Genomic DNA, 17,472 nt, shown 5'->3' on the forward strand with positions numbered 1-17,472 from the left:
AATACTTGGAGGTCTGAGAGGGTTGAAACTTTACGGATGGAGTCCAAATCCTAGTCCAATTTGGTGGAGGCTGTAGTTTCAGAAGAATCCAGACGTCAACAAATTAGGATTTTTTAAGGTCTGGCTAAAAGGCCTATAGCCAGGTCTGGATTTGTATGAAGCATCGAAATTCAAGGAAATAGAGACCCAGGCTATTTCACGAGTTATTGTAAAATTAAAAATATAGAATATTATTTTATCCAAATATTCGCATATTCTACATAAAGCCTCTTTTGAATCATGACAGTTCCTGTAAATCTTGATCAAACAGAGCCTATTAATTTTAATATTGACTTAATACCGACACATTTTCCTTAGATTTAATCTTGTTTTTAGCTTTTTATTGATGCAGATATTATTTTCGAAATAGTCTTTTGTGTTGTTCAAATGCTAACCATTTAAAAACAAAAATATATAACAAACTTCAAAAGAAAACATTTCGATAGGCTAATAAATACATATTTGTATAGGCCTATAGCCTTTTCCTTAAAGCCACATTCCTGTTGAAATGGTGCCTTTACGCACATATTGCACACAAAAACATTATTCAACGTATATCAGACGAATTTTACAGCATAGGTCTTGGGACATTGTCATCTAAAAAATGAGGAACACTTCTCTTCTCCAAAATTCATGCCAACGCAGCCGTATAGGTCTATACTGCCCCTTTGCAAACCGGAAGGTGTGCAGTTATCTTATGATGCGCGAGCCGTCTCGTTAACACAGCCCAACCTGTGATGATCATCGTGACCGGCCATCAGGTCTGCTGTCACGAGATCAGCTCCAGCGAGTGCAAAAACGAGGCAATGATAAATCTGTCATGTAGCCTACAGTTGGCTAGCCTATTGGTCTTCAAAAGTATATTTATTTAATAAAAAAAACTGCTGTAAATTGTTATGGTATTTGTTGTTACTATTCGGACCAAAATTACCCCTTATTTTGAGTGTTGCAGGGATTATTTATGTTAGTCAAAAAAATAGCTACAATGATGTATTGTTCAGTGAGAAAATTCTGGATTATCATGAGAGTAGCCTAACTGGCACGTTGGAGGGAAATCAATGACAGGTGGTGATGATGATTTGATAGCCCAGTGAAGTTGAGTAGACTACTATGCCAGTTCTAGTCAATATAGTCAATCATTTTGGTCCTGCCATCACGTGGTGCTTTTTGATGACTCCTCATGATAATTTAATAACATAGTTTTTGACAAGCTAACCCTCTATACAATCGAACTATACTGTACTTCCCCTTAGTCAGACTCAATGGGTCATATTCAATACATCCAAATCAGGCACTGGGTTCCTATATGACAAAAAAACAACATTATTGCTCTGAGAATTCATAATTGGGTTCATTAAATTAACCCATGTAACACCCTTTGTGAAAAACTATTAAAATAAACCAATTTGATCTTGAATGATACAATTTCTCACTCCAAAATAACTTTCTCTACATTCATTGATGTTGAACAGCTCATACTCCTGTCTGTTTACTATTGTCATTCCTTCTCCTACTCCTAATCCTGCTCCCCCTCTCTGGCGCTCGACGTGGCTGGTCTACTAACCACTGGCCCTGGCAATCTTCATTACGCACCCCTGCTCCCCATCATTACGCACACCTGGACTTCATCATCACCTTGATTACCTTCCCTTTATTTAGCCCTCAGTAGCCTCAGTCATCAGGCAGTATTGGTTTGTTTTCATTCACGTTATGTACGCTGCTCATGGTTTGGTTATCTGCATTCTTTATTATTAAACTCACCTTCTGCACCTGCTTCCTGACTCCCAGCGTATACGTGACAACTATCTGCTGTTGATGGCCTGGTTGATAAGCACAAATGAACACATGACCATTGGAGATGTCCTATTATGAACTCAATTAGACAATTTAACAAGAGACACCAGTTTGGACCACTGACTGACCCATGACTGACTTGTCACATGACATGAGGACAGCAAACGATTTCTACACTCAATATAAATATTTGGGAGGTGTGTGCGCGTGTGTGTTTGTGTGTGTAGAGAGAGAGAGAGGGAACGACAGAGAGAAAGAAAGAGAGTGAAACGGAAATAAGAATGGACCGGTTCTGTAAAAATTGGGTAAGTATTGAATTTAACATCCCTGAAATTGGGTACTGCATTTCTATCCAAATTCACAAGGTTACCTTACTCTTTGCCGTGTAGGCCCCCTATAGGGCAGAACATACACTCAAACCAATGTCTTTAACTATTAGGCCCAACTGCTTTATTTATTAATACAGTAGGCTTACTAAATAGGGACTTCGTAGGTACATTTCTGTATACAGTTATGGAATGGACATGTTGATGTTCTGTGGGAGAAAGCAAGCGACTAACTCTGAACAACTTTTGTAGCTCTAGCTGGCTGGTGTCCAGAGACTGCACAAATAATTATTATATCTACAGTTGAAGTCGGAAGTTTACATACACCTTAGCCAAATACATTTAAACTCAGTTTTTCACAATTCCTGACATTTAATCCTAGTAAAAAATTCCCTGTTTTAGGTCAGTTAGGATCACCACTTTATTTTAAGAATGTGAAATGTCCGAATAATAGTAGAGAGTGATTTATTTCATTACATACCCAGTGGGTCAGAAGTTTACATACACTCAATTAGTATTTAGTAGCATTGCCTTTAAATTGTTTAACTTGGGTCAAACGTTTCGGGTAGCCTTCCACAAGCTTCCCACAATAAGTTGGGTGAAGTTTGGCCCATTTCTCCTGACAGAGCTGGTGTAACTGAGTCAGGTTTGTAGGCCTCCTTGCTCGCACACGCTTTTTCAGTTCTGCCCACAAATCTTCTATAGGATTGAGGTCAGGGCTTTGTGATGGCCACTCCAATACCTTGATTTTGTTGTCCTTAGCCATTTTGCCACAACTTTGGAAGAATGCTTGGGGTCATTGTCCATTTGGAAGACCATTTGCGACCAAGCTTTAACTTCCTGACTGATGTCTTGAGATGTTGCTTCAATATATCCACATAATTTCCCTTCCTCATGATGCCATCTATTTTGTGAAGTGCACCAGTCCCTCCTGCAGCAAAGCACCCCCACAGCATGATGCTACCACCCCCATGCTTAATGGTTGGGATGGTGTTCTTTGGCTTGCAAGCCTACCCCCTTTTTCCTCCAAACATAACAATGGTCATTATGGCCAAACAGTTCTATTTTTGTTTCATCAGACCAGAGGACATTTCTCCAAAAAGTACGATCTTTGTCCCCATGTGCAGTTGCAAACTGTAGTCTGACTTTTTTATGGCCGTTTTGGAGCAGTGGCTTCTTCCTTGCTGAGAGGCCTTTCAGGTTATGTCGATTTAGGACTCGTTTTACTGTGGATATAGATACTTTTGTACCTGTTTCCTCCAGCATCTTCACAAGGTCCTTTGCTGTTGTTCTGGGATTGATTTGCACTTTTCGCACCAAAGTACGTTCATCTCTAGGAACGCGTCTCCTTCCTGAGCGGTATGACGGCTGCATGGTCCCATGGTGTTTATACTTGCGTACTATTGTTTTTACAGATGAACGTGGTACCTTCAGGCGTTTGGAAATTGCTCCCAAGGATGAACCAGACGTGGAGGTCTACCATTTTTTTTCTGAGGTCTTGGCTGATTTCTTTTGATTTTCCCATGATGGCAAGCAAAGAGTCACTGAGTTTGAAGGTAGGCCTTGAAATACATCCACAGGTACACCTCCAATTGACTCAAATTATGTCAATTAGCCTATCAGAAGCTTCTAAAGCCATGACATCATTTTCTGGAATTTTCCAAGCTGTTTAAAAGCACAGTCAACTTAGTGTATGTAAACTTCTGACCAACTGGAATTGTGATACAGTGAATTATAAGTGAAATAATCTGTCTGTAAACAATTGTCGGAAAAATTACTTGTGTCATGCACAAAGTAGATGTCCTAACCGACTTGCCAAAACTATAGTTTGTTAACAAGACATTTGTGGAGTGGTTGAAAAACTAGTTTTAATGACTCCAACCTAAGTGTATGTAAACTTCCGACTTCAACTGTATACAACAGTATGTGGACACCCCTTCAAATTAATGGATTCGGCTATTTCAGCCACACCCGTTGCTGACAGGTGTATAAAATCGAGCACACAGCCATGCAATCTCCATAGACAAACATTGGCAGTAGAATGGCCCGTACTGAAGAGCTCAGTGACTTTCAACGTGGCACCGTCATAGGATTTGCCACCTTTCCAACAAGTCGGTTCGTTAAATGTCGGCCCTGCTAGAGCTGCCCCGGTCAACTCTAAGTGCTGTTATTGTGAAGTGGAAACGTCTAGGAGCAACAAAGTGGTTTTGTAAAGTGGTTATCCCACTGGCTATAGGGTGAACGCACCAATTTGTGAGTCGCTCTGGCTAAGAGCGTCTGCTAAATGACGTTAATGTGCCCTTGAGCAAGGCACTTAACCCTAATTGCTCCTGTAAGTCGCTCTGGATAAGAGCGTCTGCTAAATGACTAAAATGTAAATGTAAATGTAACAACGGCTCAGCCGCGAAGTGGTAGGCCACACAAGCTCATAGAACGGGACCGGCGAGTGCTGAAGCGCGTAGCGTGTAAAAATAGTCTGTCCTCGGTTGCAACACTCACTACCGAGTTCCAAACTGCCTCTGGAAGCAAAGTCAGCACAATAACTGTTCGTCGGGAGCTTAATTAAATTGATTTCCATGGCTGAGCAGCTGCACACAAGCCTAAGATCACCATGCGCAATGCCAAGTGTCGGCTGGAGTGGTGTAAAGCTCGCCGCCATTGGACTCTGGAGCAGTGGAAACGCATTCTCTGGTGTGATGAATCATGCTTCACCATCTGGCAGTCCGACAGACTAATCTAGGTTTGGCGGATGCCAGGTGAACACTACCTGCCCCAATGCATAGTGCAAACTGTAAAGTTTGGTGGAGGAGGAATAATGGTGTGGGGCTGTTTTTCATGGTTCGGGTTAGGCCCCTTAGTTCCAGTGAAGGGACATTTTAATGCTACAGCATACAATGACATTCTAGACGATTCTGTGCTTCCAACTTTGTGGAAACAGTTTGGGGAAGGCCCTTTCCTGTTTCATTATGATAATACCCCCCTGCACAAAGCGAGGTTCATATAGAAATGGTTCAGATCAGTGTGGAAGAACTTGACTGCCTGCACAGAGCCCTGACCTCAACCCCATCGAACACCTTTGGGATGAATTGGAATGCCGACTGCGAGCCAGGCCTAATCACCCAACATCAGTGCCCGACCTCACTAATGCTCTTGTGGCTGAATGGAATCAAGTACCCGCAGGAATGTTCCAACATCTAGTGGAAAGCCTTCCCAGAAGAATGGAGGATATTATAGCAGCAAATGGGAGACCAAATCCATATTAATGCCCATGATTTTGGAATGAGATGTTTGACGAGAAGGTATCCATATACTTTTTGTCATGTAGTGTATGTCTGTTCTTAGCAAGGGCTTAATGCACAGCTAGACTACACTTATGTTCTGGGGATTTGATTAATGTGCATTGTAATTTGAGTGATAACCGTCTCATTCACAGGTGGAGACTATTTCTGCATAGATTGAGTTGCTCTTGTTTATAGTCTCAATGTGTCTGAGACACCATGACGCTGTCCAACGCTTCTCCAAGCGCCAAACTGCAACACACACACGAAAAAGATCACCTTTGTTTTTAAAATCTAATGACATTTTTGACTCATTTATTGTTGATAGTGAACCAACCTCCAATGTAAATTGTTTTTGTGTGACCGGGGGTTGGTTCACAATTTACAACATTTCTGATGATGTCTGAGGTTTGGGGATATACTCTCTGTTAGCTCTGGCTGGAAATTAGTAATTTAATTAAATCTATTTACATAGACAAAGGTCCTGTGGAGTTGGGAGGGAGGTATGTACCTGTTTAACCTGCATTTTCTCTTTGCATTTATTTACTGGTTGTCACTCTGGTCCCCATGGCTGACGGTTCTGCTGGAATCTGGAAAAAGAACGATCCAGCGCTACTGATCCTGAAGCACACAACACCGAGAAGATTTACTCTCTGGCTGTGACAGAACACTCACGCCCCCCTCTGCTGGCTAGACACAAAGTCAGATTCCACAGCCACAAAGTCAAATTTTGCTACAAAAATTTGCTTTTTGGTCTTAATTTAAGGTTAGGGATGGGCATAAGGTTAGCAGTGTGGTTAGGGTTAAGGTTAGAGTTAGGTTTAAAATCAGATTTTAAGAAGAGAAATTGTAGAAATGGGCGGGGTCTATACATAATTATGACTTTGTGGCTGTTAACTAGTGACGACCGAATACAAGCTACTCAGCAGGACCCAACGCGTTGGAACCGTCGGATAGAAATAGGCTATGAGAACAAACATACCTGTGTGTGTGTGTATGTGAGCGAGTAAAAGAAAGAGAGAGAGCAGGGAGATAGCGAAAGCAGAGAGATAGCGAGAGACGGAACTGCAGTAATGCTAAACCTCCAGCAGAGTGCAGCACCATTCCGTCTCAGTGACCCAGTCTATCCATACATATCAAGAGCTCAGACCACACCTCACTGACTGCAAAAACAAAATTATGAATGATTTCAGACCAGCAATCCAGGCATGGTACCCTGAATATCACACAAACCCAACACCATTAATCACATCTGTATTAACAGAGGATACTCACATTGATGACTGTGAAGAGTACAAATAGTACCCACCCAGCAAGCAACATTCAACATCCAGACATTGAAAATACATATTTTTCGGATGTTGAAAATACGTATTTTCTGGATGTTGAACCAACGTATTTTACGGACGTTGAAATCAGGTGCATTTTAGGTGCTGAGTGAAAGGTAAAATTTTTTATTTTATTGAGGTCGAAAATACGTATTTACCTGATGTTGAAAATATAATAACCAATATAATTGATTCTATGGACAAATTTCAACTGCTATACATTCTAAATTAAGTTAGCATTATATCCGAATAATACTTTTTCACGACTATTAGTAGGAAAGAGTAGCCAACTGAAGATTGCAACAAAATATATATTATTGCTCCTAGCTTCTTTCTTTCTATGACTGTGATATGTTGTTGTTTATCTACCTTAGTTGAATGCACTGACTGTAAGTCACTCTCGATAAGAGCGTCTGCTGAATGACCAAAATGTAAATGTTGAAAACAAACACTTGCAAAGCATTCTGGTTATTATTCTAATGAGCTCCACCCCCAAATGGTGCAAATTTGATCGGTGCAGAACAGATCCAAATCTGAACTAATCATAGACGTCTAGAGTAGGTTTCACAAGTTTGAACATCACATTACAGTACAGCACAGTTTAGTACAGTAGAACACAGAAGAGTACAGTACTGTACAATACGGTACGGTATGGTACGGTACAGGACAGTCGAGTTTTATTCAGTAGAGCACAGTCTATTACAGTACAGTATGGTACAGTACAGTAGAATTTAATTAATTAGAGTAGAGTACAGTAAAGTAGAGTACAGTAAAGTACAGTACAGTACAGTAGAGTACAGTACTGTATAGCTTAATTCAGTAGAGTACAGTACAATACAGTACAGCAGAGTACACCACAGTACAGTAGAGTTTAATTCAGTAGAGTACAGTACAGTAGGGTTTAATTCAGTAGAGTACAGTAGAGTACAGTATAGTTTAATTCAGTAGAGTAGAGTACAGTACATTTTAGTTCAGTAGAGTACAGTACAGTACATTTTAGTTCAGTAGAGTGCAGTCCCGTGTAGCTCAGTTGGTAGAGCATGGCGCTTGCAACGCCAGGGTTGTGGGTTCGTTTCCCACGGGGGACCAGTATGAAAAGATGTATGCACTCACTAACAGTAAGTCGCTCTGGATAAGAGCGTCTGCTAAATGACTAAAATGTAAAATGTAAATGTAATGCATTAGAGTAAAGTAGGGTACAATACAGTATCATTTTCTTTACTCTAGTGTACTGTACTATACTCTACTTTTCTTTACTGTACTGTGTACTGTAATGTACTGTACTTTGTTGTGTTCTATTCTACTGTACTGTGCTGTACTGTGCTGTTCAAACTTGTGAAACATAGATGTCCACGATTGGTTCAGATTTGGTCTGGACCGGATCAAAAATCAACGTCTGTGGACGTTGAAATCAAGGCCGGTTGGATCGCACAAAAAAAAAAGACAGAGGACCGCCCAAAAAACATCCAAAAGATGTTGCGTGACGTGAAGTGCTCAGTGGGCAGAGTCAAGAGGAAGAACAGGTCATAATAGCCTTGTTGGGTGTAATGGGGAGGCTTAGTTTGTCTAGCCATGTCATGACCCTGAGTCTGTTGAGATCCCTAGAGTCAGAGATGAGAGAGAATAAGGAGGAAGCGAAAGAGAAGCTGGGAGGAGAGGTGAGATGACAAACTGGATGGAGAAAAGTGGGACAAGCGGGCTGTGCATGTGTGTTTTCAGAGTTTGTGTGTGTGTCTGTGTCTGTGTGTGTGTCTGTGTGTGTGTCTGTGTCTGTGTGTGTGTCTGTGTGTGTGTGTGTGTGTGTGTGTGTGTGTGTGTGTGTGGACGTGTTTAACTATTCTTGTGGGGACCAATTGGGGACATTTTGTTGGTCCCTACAAGGTCAAATGCTATTTCTAGGGGGTTTAGGGTTAAGGTTAGAATTAGTGTAAGGGTTAGAATTAGGTTTAGGGTTAGGAGCTAGGGTTATTTTTAGGGTTAGGGTTAGGAGCTAGGGTTAGGGTTATGTTTTTGGGTTAGGGTTAGGGTAAGAGTACGTGTTAGGGTTAGGGTTAGGGGTTAGGGAAAATAGGATTTTGAATGGGACTGAATTGTGTGTCCTCACAAGGTTAACTGTACAAGACTGTGTGTGTGAATGTGTGTGTGTGTTTTCACTGTGTGGGTGTGTTCTGTGTTTGTGTTTGCTTTTTCATAGCATGCGTGTTTTTAAGGCGTGTATGCATTTTAACACGTGTGTGTTTGTGTGTGTGTGTGTGTGTGTGTGTGAGATGGTGGTGGTTACAAGCAAGCCCTTGCCTTCTTCCTAATTACACCACTCGCTTCTAGACGAGGAAGGAACGCAGGCACATTCCCTGTAATATATGCGCTCTCTCTTCTTTCTCACATTCCTTTCTTTCATTTTCTAGATCAATTTTTTTTCCTCTCGCCCCCTCTTTGTCACTTAGTCAGTCTTTCTCTCTCCCTTACTCTGCTCTCTCTTCACCTCTCTCTCAACCTCTCTCCATTCCCTCTCATTCCATCTCATCCTCTCTCTTTCACTTTACTTCTTTCTCTACTTCTCTCTCTCCCTCCTTTTCTCTCCAGGTGTGCCCTCCCCCTCCTTCTCCTGTGTAATCAGGAATAGGGTGGTCGCACCTAGACACTGACTTAAGGTCAACTTTGTATTATCCCCACTAATGGTTAAGGTTAGGATTGGGGGAGGGGAAGCTGATCCTAGATCTGTACCTAGGGGAGACTTCACCCCGGGAACATGTAATCACCAGACCCCTGTGGACTCCATCATTACCCAGGGGCCTCAGAGAGACTGATGTCTCTGCCCTGTCATTCTGTCCAGGGGACCCTTTAGAGAGGGACACACTGATTTCATCCTGGAGGGGACCGTTTAGTGAGGGGGACACAGATCTATACCACCCCACTCAATCAGTGTAATTATAGAGACAACCAACTATAAAGACAGAACTAACTCTGTCAACACTGACAGACAGGCGTGCCAACCAACACAGCGAGAAGACCATGGGAAATGAGGAGGTGATATATCATGAGACTGAGACATAAGGAAAGACATACAGAGAGACAAGATCGAGACAGACTGAACACTATATAGACTATGTATTTCTCATGTCGTCCTTTCAGAATACTGTGGCCGAATTCCATCCTATCCCCAAATGCACATTCACACTGGCATTAAAGTAGGCTGCATGGTTCTCATCGAAAATATTTTCAATCTAAATGTCAGAGAGGAGACTCTGAGCCACGTGGAGACAGGCACCCTGCTTCCAACAGCGGGGAAGAAAACAGCTGTGGAGGCTGCCAATAAGCAATGTGAAAACTGGAGAAATTGTGTCTGCGGCTGCTGGCCTCACAGCGCAAACAGACAGTCATGGGACCACGAAGCATTTGGCCAGCTGGCTCAGGGAAAAACTTGGATGTGTGACGCACCGGGGAGAGATATGCTGTCTCGAGGTCGCTGCGAGGAGGGGCGCAGTAGGCTCGCACACAATATTTTTTACATTGACATTTTAGTCATTTAGCAGACACTCTTATCCAGAGTGCATACCATTTCATACTTTTTTTTCCCATACTGGTCCCTAACCCACAACCCTGGTGTTGCAAGTGCCATGCTTTACCAACTGAGCCACTCCAAGTGCCATGCTCTACCAACTGAGCCACTCCAAGTGCCATGCTCTACCAACTGAGCCACTCCATGTGCCATGCTCTACCAACTGAGCCACTCCAAGTGCCATGCTCTACCAACTGAGCCACTCCAAGTGCCATGCTCTACCAACTGAGCCACTCCAAGTGCCATGCTCTACCAACTGAGCCACTCCAAGTGCCATGCTCTACCAACTGAGCCACTCCAAGTGCCATGCTCTACCAACTGAGCCACTCCAAGTTCCATGCTCTACCAACTGAGCCACTCCATGTGCCATGCTCTACCAACTGAGCCACTCCAAGTGCCATGCTCTACCAACTGAGCCACTCCAAGTGCCATGCTCTACCAACTGAGCCACTCCAAGTGCCATGCTCTACCAACTGAGCCACTCCAAGTGCCATGCTCTACCAACTGAGCCACTCCAAGTGCCATGCTCTACCAACTGAGCCACTCCAAGTGCCATGCTCTACCAACTGAGCCACTCCAAGTGCCATGCTCTACCAACTGAGCCACTCCATGTGCCATGCTCTACCAACTGAGCCACTCCAAGTGCCATGCTCTACCAACTGAGCCACTCCAAGTGCCATGCTCTACCAACCGAGCCACTCCAAGTGCCATGCTCTACCAACTGAGCCACTCCAAGTGCCATGCTCTACCAACTGAGCCACTCCAAGTGCCATGCTCTACCAACTGAGCCACTCCAAGTGCCATGCTCTACCAACTGAGCCACTCCATGTGCCATGCTCTACCAACTGAGCCACTCCAAGTGCCATGCTCTACCAACTGAGCCACTCCAAGTGCCATGCTCTACCAACCGAGCCACTCCAAGTGCCATGCTCTACCAACTGAGCCACTCCAAGTGCCATGCTCTACCAACTGAGCCACTCCAAGTGCCATGCTCTACCAACTGAGCCACTCCAAGTTCCATGCTCTACCAACTGAGCCACTCCATGTGCCATGCTCTACCAACTGAGCCACTCCAAGTGCCATGCTCTACCAACTGAGCCACTCCAAGTGCCATGCTCTACCAACTGAGCCACTCCAAGTGCCATGCTCTACCAACTGAGCCACTCCAAGTGCCATGCTCTACCAACTGAGCCACTCCAAGTGCCATGCTCTACCAACTGAGCCACTCCAAGTGCCATGCTCTACCAACTGAGCCACTCCAAGTGCCATGCTCTACCAACTGAGCCACTCCATGTGCCATGCTCTACCAACTGAGCCACTCCAAGTGCCATGCTCTACCAACTGAGCCACTCCAAGTGCCATGCTCTACCAACCGAGCCACTCCAAGTGCCATGCTCTACCAACTGAGCCACTCCAAGTGCCATGCTCTACCAACTGAGCCACTCCAAGTGCCATGCTCTACCAACTGAGCCACTCCAAGTGCCATGCTCTACCAACTGAGCCACTCCAAGTGCCATGCTCTACCAACTGAGCCACTCCATGTGCCATGCTCTACCAACTGAGCCACTCCAAGTGCCATGCTCTACCAACTGAGCCACTCCAAGTGCCATGCTCTACCAACCGAGCCACTCCAAGTGCCATGCTCTACCAACTGAGCCACTCCAAGTGCCATGCTCTACCAACCGAGCCACTCCAAGTGCCATGCTCTACCAACTGAGCCACTCCATGTGCCATGCTCTACCAACTGAGCCACTCCAAGTGCCATGCTCTACCAACTGAGCCACTCCATGTGCCATGCTCTACCAACTGAGCCACTCCAAGTGCCATGCTCTACCAACTGAGCCACACAAATAAATGATGTTAATGAGTCTGTTCTCTGTTTATGTTGCCCATTTTCTCAGTTTGTCAACAAATATAGGCCCTAATGATGGCTAAATAGATTCTCATGACAAATAGATTTGGATGACCTAATGTATTTTAGTTATTTGCCTCTATTTTCTTTATTCTTTTTATAATAGCCTGCCTAGGGCTATAGATATTGGTTTCCTAAAATGAGATCAAATGAGTTTTATATTGGATATACGGTGGAAATTCGGTTTTCTCTCATCAATAGCTATTGAACCAAGCATACCATGACTATTCTGAATCAGGGGTGGCTAGAGAACAATCCACACCTTTTTTATTTTTATTTAAATCTTTAATAGCTCTTACAAAAAGTGTGCCATGACTATAAAAAACGATATATTCTGAATCTGACGAGGATGGACAAAAATCCACAGCTTTTATTTTGTATAATTTATTTATTATTTCTTTGCTTTCAATCTTCAAGCATCATGGCACGCTTTGTGTAAGAGCTATTGAAAATTGAAAGCAAAAAAAAAAAGATAACTAAAACTTTTTTTGTCCATCCAATATTTTATGCACCTTTCTCATTCCCACAGCAATGAGCATCACGAACAACGGACATACAACTGCAAACCACCCGCACCTCGGATGCACTTGTCCAAGCTAAGGCGAAGCGCGTAGAGCTGAGATTTTGGGAAGAACATATGCTCGTGGTGGAATTACCATGCAGGACGAAAAAATCGACAACAACAACATCTGTGCGTAACACCTTTTGGACATATAATTCCGGACTATATGTTGCAAGCCTGAAGCTTGATGATTTAAAAGTTGTAGCCAAAAGGCACAGCATCTGATCATGTTGTCCCCCGGCTCAGTAAAGGATATAGGAGATACGATTCAGCGCTGATTTATCTATGTGAACCCTTCCCTCTCCTCTCTCTCCGGCTCACCATGAGGCTTTGGAGCAGACCCTGCTGGCGGATGATGCCCTGTCTCTGGCTGCTTATCCTCGCTCTCTCCGTGGGCACGCTGGGCCTCATGGACCTGGTCTTTCGGGATCAGACCCAGACACCGCCCAGCTCGCCCCGCCGTCCCGTCTTTCCGGTCCACCGGACCTGGAGGTGATCGTGAACTCCTGGGACCGGGCCAAACCAGAGCACGGTCTCCAGTCGCTTAACTCGCTGCAGGAGGACCAGCTTCTCTACATGCCCTCGACCAAGGTGAGGAACCCAGGTCTTCCGCCGAGGAAGGGGACTTACCGGGTGGTTATATCGAGCGCCAAGAAGGAATCGGCGGTCCCGGTGCTACCGACGCGCAGGGATATGGGGAGACCGGTGCTGCTGAAGCCGGAGGGGCTGGAGAAGGACATGGAGAAGTCTGCTTTGCAGAAATACAGCTTTAACGAGGTGGTGAGCGAAAGGATCTCACTGCACCGCAGACTGCCCGAGGCTCGCCATCTTGCGTAAGTGCCCTGCATGTGCCCAAGGAGTGCACCACGCTAAAAGGGGTCTTTGAAAATAAAATTGCCAAAATAACTAGATTACTCGATCAAGGATAAATATGTCGTCTATTTTCAAGATCTCCCTACCACGAAATATGATATATTGTTAATGGGAAGCCTATGGGTTCATGCATAAATATACCCATCCCCTCTCTATTCTCCTGACAATCAATGGGAACGCTTTGACAGGTGCCTCGTGGAGCGTTACAGTGAGTCCCTGCCGTCCGCGAGCGTGGTGGATCTGTTTCCATGATGAGGCTTGGTCCACGCTTCTGCGCACTGTGCACAGCGTGCCCAACACTGCGCCCAAGGACCACCTGCTCAAGGTCTCGTGGACTACTTTAGTCAGCATGGTGCATAAAGTAGACACAGTACTCAAACACAAGACAGGAGGTGTATCTCAATAGGCTAAAGTACCACTACAACATAACTGCATATCAAACTAAACTTGTTCACTCTCTTCTCACCCTATTAAACTATTTTCGTTGTCTTCTGAATAGACCCCTATCCCCCAAGTGCCCAATTAGTCAATCTGAGTGCTATGCCCATGTTATAACTGTGCCCATCCATCCCAGGGGTTAATTTGGAATTGGCCATTTGTGTGTCTGACCCTGACTCCCTTATCTCTAGGTCACCTGACCCTGAACCTGCCTCCCCTATCTCTAGGTCACCTGACCCTGACCCTGACTCCCTTATCTCTAGGTCACCTGACCCTGACCCTGACTCCCTTATCTCTAGGTCACCTGACCCTCTCCCTTATCTCTAGGTCACCTGACCCTGACCCTGCCTCCCTTATCTCTAGGTCACCTGACCCTGACTCTGCCTCCCCTATCTGTAGGTCACCTGACCCTGACTCTGCCTCCCTTATCTCTAGGTCACCTGACCCTGCCTCCCCTATCTCTAGGTCACCTGACCCTGACCCTGCCTCCCCTATCTCTAGGTCACCTCACCCTGACCCTGCCTCCCCTATCTCTAGGTCACCTCACCCTGACTCTGTCTCCCCTATCTGTAGGTCACCTGACCCTGACTCTGCCTCCCCTATCTCTAGGTCACCTGACCCTGACTCTGTCTCCCCTATCTGTAGGTCACCTCACCCTGACTCTGCCTCCCCTATCTCTAGGTCACCTCACCCTGACTCTGCCTCCCCTATCTCTAGGTCACCTCACCCTGACCCTGCCTCCCCTATCTCTAGGTCACCTGACCCTGACTCTGTCTCCCCTATCTCTAGGTCACCTGACCCTGACTCTGTCTCCCCTATCTCTAGGTCACCTGACCCTGCCTCCCTATCTCTAGGTCACCTCACCCTGACTCTGCCTCCCCTATCTCTAGGTCACCTGACCCTGACTCTGCCTCCCCTATCTCTAGGTCACCTGACCCTGACTCTGTCTCCCCTATCTGTAGGTCACCTGAAGAGTGTGCGGAGTGAGTATGCAGAGTGAGTTTGTGTCGCGGCTGGAAGGGGTGCGTCTGGTCCGCAGGACGCAGCGTCTGGGCGTGGCAGGGTGTCGCACTCTGGGTGCAGCCAGAGCTGTGGGGGAGGCACTGTTCTTCATGGACTCACACTGCGGGTGCCACAGGGGCTGGCTGGGGCCCCTACTGGAGAGAGTGGCACAGGACAGGTATCCACACATCAGGACCGCACGCACACAAACACACATCTCTCTTCCTTATATCTCTGTGTATTATATCCAGTCCTTAATTGCCTCTGGACCTACAGTAGGTAGCTGGTGTGCAATCTGGCTGAGCTGTGTCCAGCAGGGTAGCAGCCATTTAGACTAGTTGACAGAGTCCTTATCCTGCCGCCTGGCACTACACCTCTCTCTCTCTCTCACTCTCTCTGTCTCTCTCTCTTTCTCTCCCCCCTCGCTCTCTCTCCCTCTCTTTCTCTCCCCCCTCGCTCTCTCTCTCCCTCTCTTTCTCTCCCCCCTCTCTCTCTCTTTCTCTCTCCCCCTCCCTCTCATTCTCTCTCTTTCTCTCACCCCCCTCTCTTTCTCTCTCTCTCCCTCTCGTTCTCTCCCCCCTCTCTCTCTCGCTCTCTCCCCCCCTCTCTTTCCTTACTGTCTCCATCCCCTGCTCCTCTTACATTATCGTTTATTAAATTATTATGGTTATGAAATGGTTATTTGCAGATAACTATACCCAGCTAGTCAGAAATCAGCAGCAGAATGGCTGAACAGATTTTTGGTTGCTATGATACAAGCCCCCCAGATACACACAAAAAAAGAAAAGAAGCCATGTGTTTGATGTATTTGATACCATTCCATTTCAGCCACTACCACGAGCCCGTCCTCCCCAATGAAGGTGCCACCAACCTCCTGTGGTTTATATCCATAGGCATGTGTGTGTTTGTGTGTGTTTGTGTGTGTATGTGTTTGTGTGTGTGTGTGAGAGTGAGAGACAGCGAGAGCGCGAAAGAGAGAGAGATTGGCATTGATCTCATGAATGAGTGTGTCCTGTTCCCTGTGCAGTCTGAGAGTCCTAACATTACAGAGCTAGTCAGACTGAAGAAGAGACCGGGCTGCAGAAACTACCCAGACCTCTACATACCCCAGGACAGACCTTCACTCTCAGGAGAGGTAGGAGTCTCTCTATCTCTCACACACACGCACGTAGCCACGCGCACATACACACTTTGAATAGCCTTATCTGTGTTTTAATTTTAATAATATACTGTGTTTTTTTCTTGTATGTTGAACATGTATCCTGTAACATATTATGCCTGTATTTTTGAAGCTGTACAATGTTGGCACTGGCTATTGTGCAGATTACCCTGGAGGACGGGGTCCAACAGGCCGGCACTATGGACATAGCACCCTGCAACAGCAACGGCTACCAGGTAACCATGATGATGAGGATGATGACAATGATGTTGAGTGGTGATGATGATGGTGAGGACGGTGATGATGATGATAATGGTGGTGATGCTGATAATGGTGGTGATGTTGATAATGGTGGTGTTGCTGATAATGGTGGTGATGCTGATAATGGTGGTGATGATGATTATGATGATGATATTCGAGACAGTAAGAGCAGATCGTAAATTCCTAAATCAAAACGTCATGATGATGCTGATGTAGTGATAAAGACTACAGTTTTCCTCCCCTGTCTGTTCTCACTCCAGCACTTTGAGCTGAACTCCATGGTGGAGGTGCTTTGAAGGCCAGCAACGTGGCTGTGTTTCGACGCCCAGGGGGAGAAGGTGGTACTAACACCCTGCCCCGCCCATCAGCCGCCCCACAGCAATCCACAGTGGAGGGTCATCTAGGTCAGTGAAGGGGCAAAGGTCATGAAGTGATGTCAATGCCCAAAACTGCAAACTTCAAAAAAATAATTAATTTATATTTGTATGAAATGTTACTTATTTACAGTGCCTTCAGAAAGTATTCATACCCCTTCACTTATTCCAGCCTGAATTCAAAATGGATTAAACAGATTTTTTCTACACACAATAACCCACAATATTTGACCATTATTATTCATATTTGCTCTGTCAAATTGGTTGTTGATCATTGCTAGACAAACATTTTCAGCTCTTGCCATAGATTTTCAAGCTGATTTAAGTCACAACAGTTATTAGGCCACTCAGGAACATTCAATGTAATCTTGATAAGCAATTCCAGTGTGGATTTGGCCTTGTGTTTTAGATTATTGTCCTGCTGAAAGGTGAATTTATCGCCCAGTGTCTGTTGGAAAGCAGTCTGAACCAGGTTTTCCTCTAGGAATTTGTCTGTGCTTTATTCCGTTTCTTTTTATCCTAAAAAACTCCCTAGTCCTTGCCGATGACAAGCATATCCATAACCTG

The 17,472-nt window shown here is 45.1% G+C and overlaps 1 pseudogene across 1 annotated transcript; it reads left to right on the plus strand.

Annotated features, from left to right (window-relative positions):
* The first annotated feature begins 13,120 nt into the window (after positions 1–13,120).
* LOC311131867 (polypeptide N-acetylgalactosaminyltransferase 15-like) lies at positions 13,121–16,550 on the plus strand (annotated as a pseudogene). The gene is made up of 6 exons: positions 13,121–13,631; positions 13,860–14,047; positions 15,105–15,289; positions 16,005–16,008; positions 16,139–16,246; positions 16,404–16,550. The product of its transcript is annotated as a polypeptide N-acetylgalactosaminyltransferase 15-like (transcript).
* The last annotated feature ends 922 nt before the right edge of the window (positions 16,551–17,472 follow it).

This window comes from Coregonus lavaretus (assembly GCF_964263955.1).
Source record: "Coregonus lavaretus genome assembly, chromosome: 7".
NCBI lineage: Eukaryota > Metazoa > Chordata > Actinopteri > Salmoniformes > Salmonidae > Coregonus > Coregonus lavaretus.